The sequence below is a fragment of the Coregonus clupeaformis genome, unplaced genomic scaffold (assembly GCF_020615455.1).
Source record: "Coregonus clupeaformis isolate EN_2021a unplaced genomic scaffold, ASM2061545v1 scaf0048, whole genome shotgun sequence".
Lineage (NCBI taxonomy): Eukaryota > Metazoa > Chordata > Actinopteri > Salmoniformes > Salmonidae > Coregonus > Coregonus clupeaformis.
In genome coordinates, this window is record NW_025533503.1 from 853517 (window position 1) to 862687 (window position 9171).

A 9171-nucleotide genomic window follows, 5' to 3' on the forward strand; every position below is an offset into this window, starting at 1 on the left:
TAGGGTCCACATAGATACTAGTCATGCTGGTGTAGTCTATAGCTGAGCTGGTTAAACTGTCGTAGGGTCCACATAGATACTAGTCATGCTGGTGTAGTCTATAGCTGAGCTGGTTAAACTGTAGTAGGGTCCACATAGATACTAGTCATGCTGGTGTAGTCTATAGCTGAGCTGGTTAAACTGTAGTAGGGTCCACATAGATACTAGTCATGCTGGTGTAGTCTATAGCTGAGCTGGTTAAACTGTAGTAGGGTCCACATAGATACTAGTCATGCAGGTGGTGATGGTCCCCAGATGTGATGATTCATTCTGCTCTGTTTTTATGTACAATGATTTGATTGATTTGATCTTCAGAATATGTTATGAATTACAATTCAATGCATTCATATTTTTTTTTAAGTGCAATGTTTTAATCGTATATATTCACATTAATCATGATGTATGCTGTTAATGTATGTTGGTTGTCATTCAGAACCATTGAAATGTTTTCTCAATTGGTTCTCTGTCTCAATGTCATTTTCCTCAGTATCATTGAACAGGTAGTGTTACTTACTTGCTAATTGAACTATATGGGCCGGTTTCCCGGACACAGATGAAGCCTAGTCCTAGACTAAAAAGCATGTTCAATGGAGATGTCCGGGAAACCGGCCCTAAGTTTGGCATCTTTTATTCTCCCGTACTGCTCAGTCAAGCAACATTAAACCTGTCCAGCAGGTGGTGCTATTAACCAAACAATAAAAACCCAGCAGATATCTTGACTTACCACTCAGTATATCAGTAATGTTCAGAATTGTAATTTAATATCATTGGAGATTGATGGTCTTTTTAGTCCACTACCCAGAGTCAGGAACAGATGAAGTTAGGTCTGCTACTGTTCAGTTATTAAATATGATTCATGGTGATGGGAAATAAAAAATCCATCTAGTAGTAGTTTTCCTTTGCTATTTATTCCAAGGTGTGTCTTTAACTTGTAAATGGATTGTGTTGAAGCTGGCATGTGGTGTGGATGATAGAATAGAGTGAATAGAGGAGAGAAGATATGAGGAGAGGAGAACATCATATAGAAGACAGATAAGATAGAGAGACAATTCATACCCAGGGGAGTTACTGACTCTGGCCCAAATAATAATAATAATAATATGCCATTTAGCAGACGCTTTTATCCAAAGCGACTTACAGTCATGCGTGCATACATTTTTTTTTGTGTATGGGTGGTCCCGGGGATCAAACCCACTACCTTGGCGTTACAAGCGCCGTACTCTACCAGCTGAGCTACAGAGGACCACAATGACAAATGACACCCTGTTCCCTACGTAGTGCACTAGGCTACTTCTGACCAGATCAAAAGTAGTGCACTACATAGGGAAAAGGGTGGAGATTGGAGATTTGCTCACTGGCATTAGAATATTAGCATATCATACTGTAATGTTAGATGTTGCCTCATTCCAATATTAGAATATCATACTGCAATGTTAGTGGTTGCCTCATTAGAATATCATACTGCAATGTTAGTGGTTGCCTCATTAGAATATCATAATGTAATGTTAGTGGTTGCCTCATTAGAATATCATACTGTAATGTTAGTGGTTGCCTCATTAGAATATCATACTGTAATGTTAGTGGTTGCCTCATTAGAATATTAGAATATCATAATGTAATGTTAGTGGTTGACTCATTAGAATATTAGAAAATCATACTGTAATGTTAGTGGTTGCCTCATTAGAATATTAGAAAATCATACTGTAATGTTATTGGTTGCCTCATTAGAATATCATAATGTAATGTTAGTGGTTGCCTCATTAGACTATCATAATGTAATGTTAGTGTTTGCCTCATTAGAATATTAGAAAATCATACTGTAATGTTATTGGTTGCCTCATTAGAATATTAGGATATCATACTGTAATGTTATTGGTTGCCTCATTAGAATATCATAATGTAATGTTAGTGGTTGCCTCGTTAAAATATTAGAATATCATATTGTAATGTTAGTGGTTGCCTCATTAGAATATTAGAATATCATACTGTAATGTTAGTGGTTGCCTCATTAGACTAACATACTGTAATGTTTGTGGTTGCCTCGTTAGAATATCATACTGTAATGTTAGTGGTTGCCTCATTAGAATATCATACTGTAATGTTAGTGGTTGCCGCATTAGAATATCATAATGTAATGTTAGTGGTTGCCTCATTAGAATATCATACTGTAATGTTAGTGGTTGCCTCATTAGAATATCATACTGTAATGTTAGTGGTTGCCTCATTAGAATATCATACTGTAATGTTAGTGGTTGCCTCATTAGAATATCATACTGTAATGTTAGTGGTTGCCTCATTAGAATATTAGAATATCATACTGTAATGTTATTGGTTGCCTCATTAGAATATCATAATGTAATGTTAGTGGTTGCCTCGTTAGAATATTAGAAAATCGTACTGTAATGTTAGTGGTTGCCTCATTAGAATATTAGAATATCATACTGTAATGTTAGTGGTTGCCTCATTAGAATATCATACTGTAATGTTAGGGGTTGCCTCATTAGAATATTATACTGTAATGTTAGTGGTTGCCTCATTAGAATATTAGAATGTAATGTTAGTTGTTGCCTCGTTACAATATCATACTGTAATGTTAGTGGTTGCCTCATTAGAATATCATACTGTAATGTTAGTGGTTACATCATTAGAATATCATACTGTAATGTTAGTGGTTGCCTCATTAGAATATCATACTGTAATGTTAGTGGTTGCCTCATTAGAATATTAGAATATCATACTGTAATGTTATTGGTTGCCTCATTAGAATATCATACTGTAATGTTAGTGGTTGCCTCGTTAGAATATTAGAAAATCGTACTGTAATGTTAGTGGTTGCCTCATTAGAATATTAGAATATCATACTGTAATGTTAGTGGTTGCCTCATTAGAATATCATACTGTAATGTTAGGGGTTGCCTCATTAGAATATTATACTGTAATGTTAGTGGTTGCCTCATTAGAATATTAGAATGTAATGTTAGTTGTTGCCTCGTTACAATATCATACTGTAATGTTAGTGGTTGCCTCATTAGAATATCATACTGTAATGTTAGTGGTTACATCATTAGAATATCATACTGTAATGTTAGTGGTTGCCTCATTAGAATATCATACTGTAATGCTAGTGGTTGCCTCATTAGATTATCATACTGTAATATTACAGTGAGGGAAAAAAGTATTTGATCCCCTGCTGATTTTGTACGTTTGCAAACTGACAAAGAAATAATCAGTCTATAATTTTAATGGTAGGTTTATTTGAACAGTGAGAGACAGAATAACCAAAAAAAATCCAGAAAAACGCATTTCAAAAATTTTATAAATTGATTTGCATTTTAATGAGGGAAATAAGTATTTGACCCCTCTGCAAAACATGACTTAGTACTTGGTGGCAAAACCCTTGTTGGCAATCAGAGGTCAGACGTTTCTTGTAGTTGGCCTCCAGGTTTGCACACATCTCAGGAGGGATTTTTTCCCACTCCTCTTTGCAGATCTTCTCCAAGTCATTAAGGTTTCGAGGCTGACGTTTGGCAACTCGAACCTTCAGCTCCCTCCACAGATTTTCTATGGGATTAAGGTCTGAAGACTGGCTAGGCCACTCCAGGACCTTAATGTGGTTCTTCTTGAGCCACTCCTTTGTTGCCTTGGCCGTGTGTTTTGGGTCATTGTCATGCTGGAATACCCATCCACGACCCATTTTCAATGCCCTGGCTGAGGGAAGGAGGTTCTCACCCAAGATTTGTCGGTACATGGCCCCATCCATCGTCCCTTTGATGCGGTGAAGTTGTCCTGTCCCCTTAGCAGAAAAACACCCCCAAAGCATAACTTTTCCACCTCCATGTTTGACGGTGGGGATGGTGTTCTTGGGGTCATAGGCACCATTCCTCCTCCTCCAAACACGGCGAGTTGAGTTGATGCCAAAGAGCTCCATTTTGGAGCACAACACTTTCACCCAGTTCTCCTCTGAATCATTCAGATGTTCATTGGCAAACTTCAGACGGGCATGTATATGTGCTTTCTTGAGCAGGGGGACCTTGCAGGCGCTGCAGGATTTCAATCCTTCACGGCGTAGTGTGTTACCAATAGTTTTCTTGGTGACTATGGTCCCAGCTGCCTTGAGATCATTGACAAGATCCTCCCGTGTAGTTCTGGGCTGATTCCTCACCATTCTCATGATCATTGCAACTCCACGAGGTGAGATCTTGCATGGAGCCCTAGGCCGAGGGAGATTGACAGTTATTTTGTGTTTCTGCCGTTTGCGAATATTCGCACCAACTGTTGTCACCTTCTCACCAAGCTGCTTGTCGATGGTCTTGTAGCCCATTCCAGCCTTGTGTAGGTCTACAATCTTGTCCCTGACATCCTTGGAGAGCTCTTTGGTCTTGGCCATGGTGGAGAGTTTGGAATCTGATTGATTGTTTGCTTCTGTGGACAGGTGTCTTTTACACAGGTAACAAGCTGAGATTAGGAGCACTCCTTTTAAGGGTGTGTTCCTAATATCAGCTCGTTACCTGTATAAAAGACACCTGGGAGCCAGAAATCCTTCTGATTTGAGAGGGGATCAAATACTTTTTTCCCTCACTGTAGTGGTTGCGTCCCCCCTTTTTCTTCTGTTGTGTTTTCCCTCAGTGTTCCTTATTGAAAATCAATTAACAATTCATCCCCCCCTAAAAAATCCTATTACGGTTTTGTTTTAATCACTTTGGTACTATTTTCACAAGCAGGTGGTACATTTTCACAACTCTTAGTATAAAACTCCAAGCTGGTCACGCTTGTAAGGCAGCCAGTCTTTCATTCAAAAACTGTCATTGTGCATTCATTTGGATTGGAAACATCTCTCACCACACAACCATTGATTCAAAATATAAATGTAATGAGAGCATTGGTTTAATCACCAAAACAACTTAAAACTACTAAAACCAGTGTATTTATATAGTGCTGTACCTGAACATACTCGGCCCCCAGTTGTTTCTCTCAGAAGGCTCCAGGTCAATGTGTTCCATAGATACCGGTGCCTCTTCAAAAGGCGGGTGATTGTTGGCAGGCTGATGGATGCCACATTGGCAAAGGTGTCATCATTCTCCTCAATGGCCTGCTTTATTTCAGACAGATGTATGTCATTCCTGGCCCTCACCATTTCCACCACTGCCCACTCCTGCTGGTCGGTCAGCACACGACCACCACCATGGGGTCTTCTGTCAATTCTGAGGGTAGAACAAGAGTATACTGTCAGTAGATCATACTGGAAGAATACTGGAACAAGTTATGTGAATTTACATGCATTACAACATGTGATTTATTGTAAATGTAATGGTAAAGCATAGTGCATATCCAGCAGACTTACCGGTTTTCTTGGAGAAAATGTTCTTATGATCTTATTGACAGTTGATCTTTTCAGATTGGGGTGAACTAATCTGGCAGCCTCTGCCATGGTAAGGCCTCTGTTTACCACATGGTCAACGACGATGGCCCCCGGACTTCATTAGACACAACAGTTCCCTGCCGTCTGTCTCCCTCTCTGATGTCCACCTCTTTGACGGGGCCCATGTCCACCTCTTTGACCTCTTTAATGGGGCCCATCCCTCCTCTCTGATTGGCCCCTTGTCCACGAGCTCTTTGATTTCTTCCTCTCCCTTGCTGTCTATCCTGCTCCATGTTGAAAGAAATGTTCATAAACATCCTTTTATATGGTGACCAATTGTGGTTCCCACTATGTGGAATCAATTAGCAATAATGAGCAGTCATTATGTATGGTTATCATGTATCATACATGTTATCTAGATGTTTATACTTTACAAACACATTTTATTTCTGTAGTTCTCAAAATCCTTATATAGTAGACAAACCAGTTTAAAATCTATAGTTTTACCAAACGGTTAAGTGATGAACCATTAAGCGCAGTTAGACTAAGTGATGGTCAAATGTATTTAAACAAATGAGAAGAGAATGATATGAAAAGTATTGTGAGCATTTCATTGTGAAAGGCATTTACTTTATATGAAAGGTATTTCTAGATGAAACACTGATTAGGTTTGGTGAAAATGTTACTGTGTGGTTTTGTGTTTTGTACTTAGTCAATTGAAAATGTGCTTCAAGTTTTGAAGAAAAAAGTAACAGCCTTTTTGACGATCTGTGATGAGTTTTGTTCTAAGAGTTGTGAAATTTTACCACACACTTGTGAAAATAGTACCAAGACAACACTGGGGAACAGGTTGTCTGGAATCCAGTAACAGTGGAAATTGACCCCCTCCTCTCTCTCTGTGAGTTATCAGTGCTCTGTACAGGCAGAAGTTAGTAAGTATGAGACAATCTTTACTGAGCTGATCCGCTCCATTTAGAGAAGGCGCTCTGAGGTGAAGGAGCTGATCAGAGCCCAAGAGAAGGCTCAAGTGAGTCAAGCTGAAGGACTCCTGGAGCAACTGGAGCAGGAGATAGCTGAGCTGAGGAAGAGAAGCACTGAGCTGGAGCAGCTCTCACACACAGAGGATCACATCCATTTCCTCCAGGTAACTAAACTGCCTTGATACATGTGATATGAAGTTGCATTTTTAATAGTGACAGAATTCGAAATGTCTCCTTAGCTGAAGACCAAAGAAGAGTTGTCCCTCTGTAAGTGATATTCAAACACCCTCTCAAAGACAACATACATGTTCTTTCTTTTACTTATTGGGTTTTGTTGTTCATCTGTCAGACGTCCTCCAGCTGACATTGGATCTGAATACAGCTCATCCAGAACTCAGGCTGTCTGAGGTAAACTGGAAGGTGACAGCCACTGATAAAGCTCAGCCCTATCCTGACTACTGGAGACAGGTGCTGTGTAGAGAGGGCCTGTCTGGAGTCTGCCACTGGGAGGTAGAGTGGAGCGGTGGATGGGTTGAAATAGTAGTGTCATATAGAGGGATCATCAGGAAAGGAAAGGTCCCAGAGTCTACATTTCTAGGTAACAGTCAGTCCTGGACTTTGAGTGCTACCCCCCATTGTAGGGTTTGGCCCAATGCTAATAAAACATAAATATCTGTCCCCTGCTCCTCCAGAGTAGGAGTGGACCTGGACCACAGGGCAGGAACTCTGTCCTTCTACAGCGTCTCTGACACAATGACCCTCCTCCACAGAGTCCAGACCACATTCACTCAGCCCCTCTATCCTGGGTTTGGGATTGGTACAAAATCATATCTCAATAATTACCAGTAGGTACAGATGATTTCAACCATTTCAGACATGTTGATGGAGAGCTTCTGGGTTATTAACAGTCTTCCAGTAGGCCTATGATCTGGTTCAATTCCCCTTTTTTAAAGTTATTGTAAAAATAAAAATAAAAGCCTGGTCCCAGATCTGTTAGTGCTCTTGCTTAACAGATGGCATGATGGCACATACAGACTGACACTCAGGCTTCAGACTTTTACTGTCTACCTGATCACCTCTTGGCTGTTGCAATCCTCTGTAAATGTGTCTCTTTTTCTCTTGATGTAAACTGTAGTACTGGCAAATCAGTCAAATCAGAAACTGGGATCATTGTTGATCCATTTATGATCAGATGAGAATATTTAAATCACCCATGTACATGTATGAATCCAAACAATTCTGTATTCTGAATCAATTACTGAATCAATGTGATCTTTCAATATAAAAGTCATCATCATGACATTGGAATTGCTCTGTTATTGAATTGATTGACCCAATGAATCAGCTATTTCCAGTCATCTATGTAGCTGTATATCCACAGGGGGAGGAAGTGCAGGGAGATGCCTCTGATATGACTGGGTGTCAGGTGGAAGGAGATCACAGAGCCTGGAGCAGAGAAGAGAGGAAGACTGGGAAGAGAAAGAAGCATTCATTTGGTTCAAACGTCTCTTGTCTGTCTCTAATACACCAGTAGGGGGCAGGTACACCAGTAGTGTGTGTGTGTGTGTGTGTGTGTGTGTGTGTGTGTGTGTGTGTGTGTGTGTGTGTGTGTGTGTGTGTGTCTTTCTCTGTGTGTGTTAGTGTGTGTGTGTGTGTTTACTGATGACTCTGGCGGGGGAGAAGGGTGATTTCTCCATGGACAGGTAGCAGGAGGTGACACACTCCATGAGAGGGGCCAGCAGCAGCAGAGGTAGGATGCTGATGACGTTCATGGCACCGATGGGCAGGAGGAAGCTGTTCAGGTGCAGGTTAGAGTTCATGGTCTGAATGTCGTAACCTGATGGAATCTGTGGGAGAGGTCAGGGTAACAACAGATTCTAGGACAACTTTATGGAGCATAAATAAACATTATAGCTTTGCCAGTTTTACCCCCAACATCTGAAAAATAATGTATTTGGACTTTCCACTGAAAACAAACAATGACCTGAAAATGTTCTAAAAATCAATGAAGGAATGGAACCATATATTTGTCTCTACAGTTTGAAGGAAGTTTCTAACTAGCATTAGCGCTATGAAGTCTATAGTAACTGCTAGCATGCCATAGACTTCCAGTCATTGCGCTAACGCTAGTTGGCATTGGCTCCCAAAACTACTACAAACTTCCTTCATACAGGATGCAGAGACATTAAAATGGTGTACATGAGTTCATCTGACTCTGGGGAATTAGATAAAGGGCTTCATTGCCTAAATCCCGAAGAATCCCTTTAAATTGAGTTTTTCAGTGATTGCAATTATTATTTTTTGCATTTACATTCACATCGTAATCATTTAGCAGACACTCTTATCCAGAGCGACTTTCAATTAATGCAAAATGTGATTCACAAAAAAAAAATGGTATAGAAAAGAATTTAGTATTTTGAAAAGTTTAGTTCAGCCCAGTGTGATTCAAATGACTAAATACTCAGAAGTCATTAAAATACGTATTTCAAATAGATGTAAGAGAAATACTGAACATCTCTGGCTACTACCCAACACTCTTTCACACTTCCTTATCAAAGAAAACACACCCCCTCTACATACAGAGTACACAGTCAAGTAGGAAGCCACTCCCTGTCCTCTGGTGTAGAGTTCCATGAAACAGAAAGTAATCTTTGACACTGCCATTGCTTAACCTACGGGAGAGAGCACCAAAATGGCTGACAATCAGGAACGGTTCTGTTGCTCCATCTGTCTGGATCTACTGAAGGATCCGGTGACTACTGCCTGTGGACACAGCTACTGTATGGGCTGTAT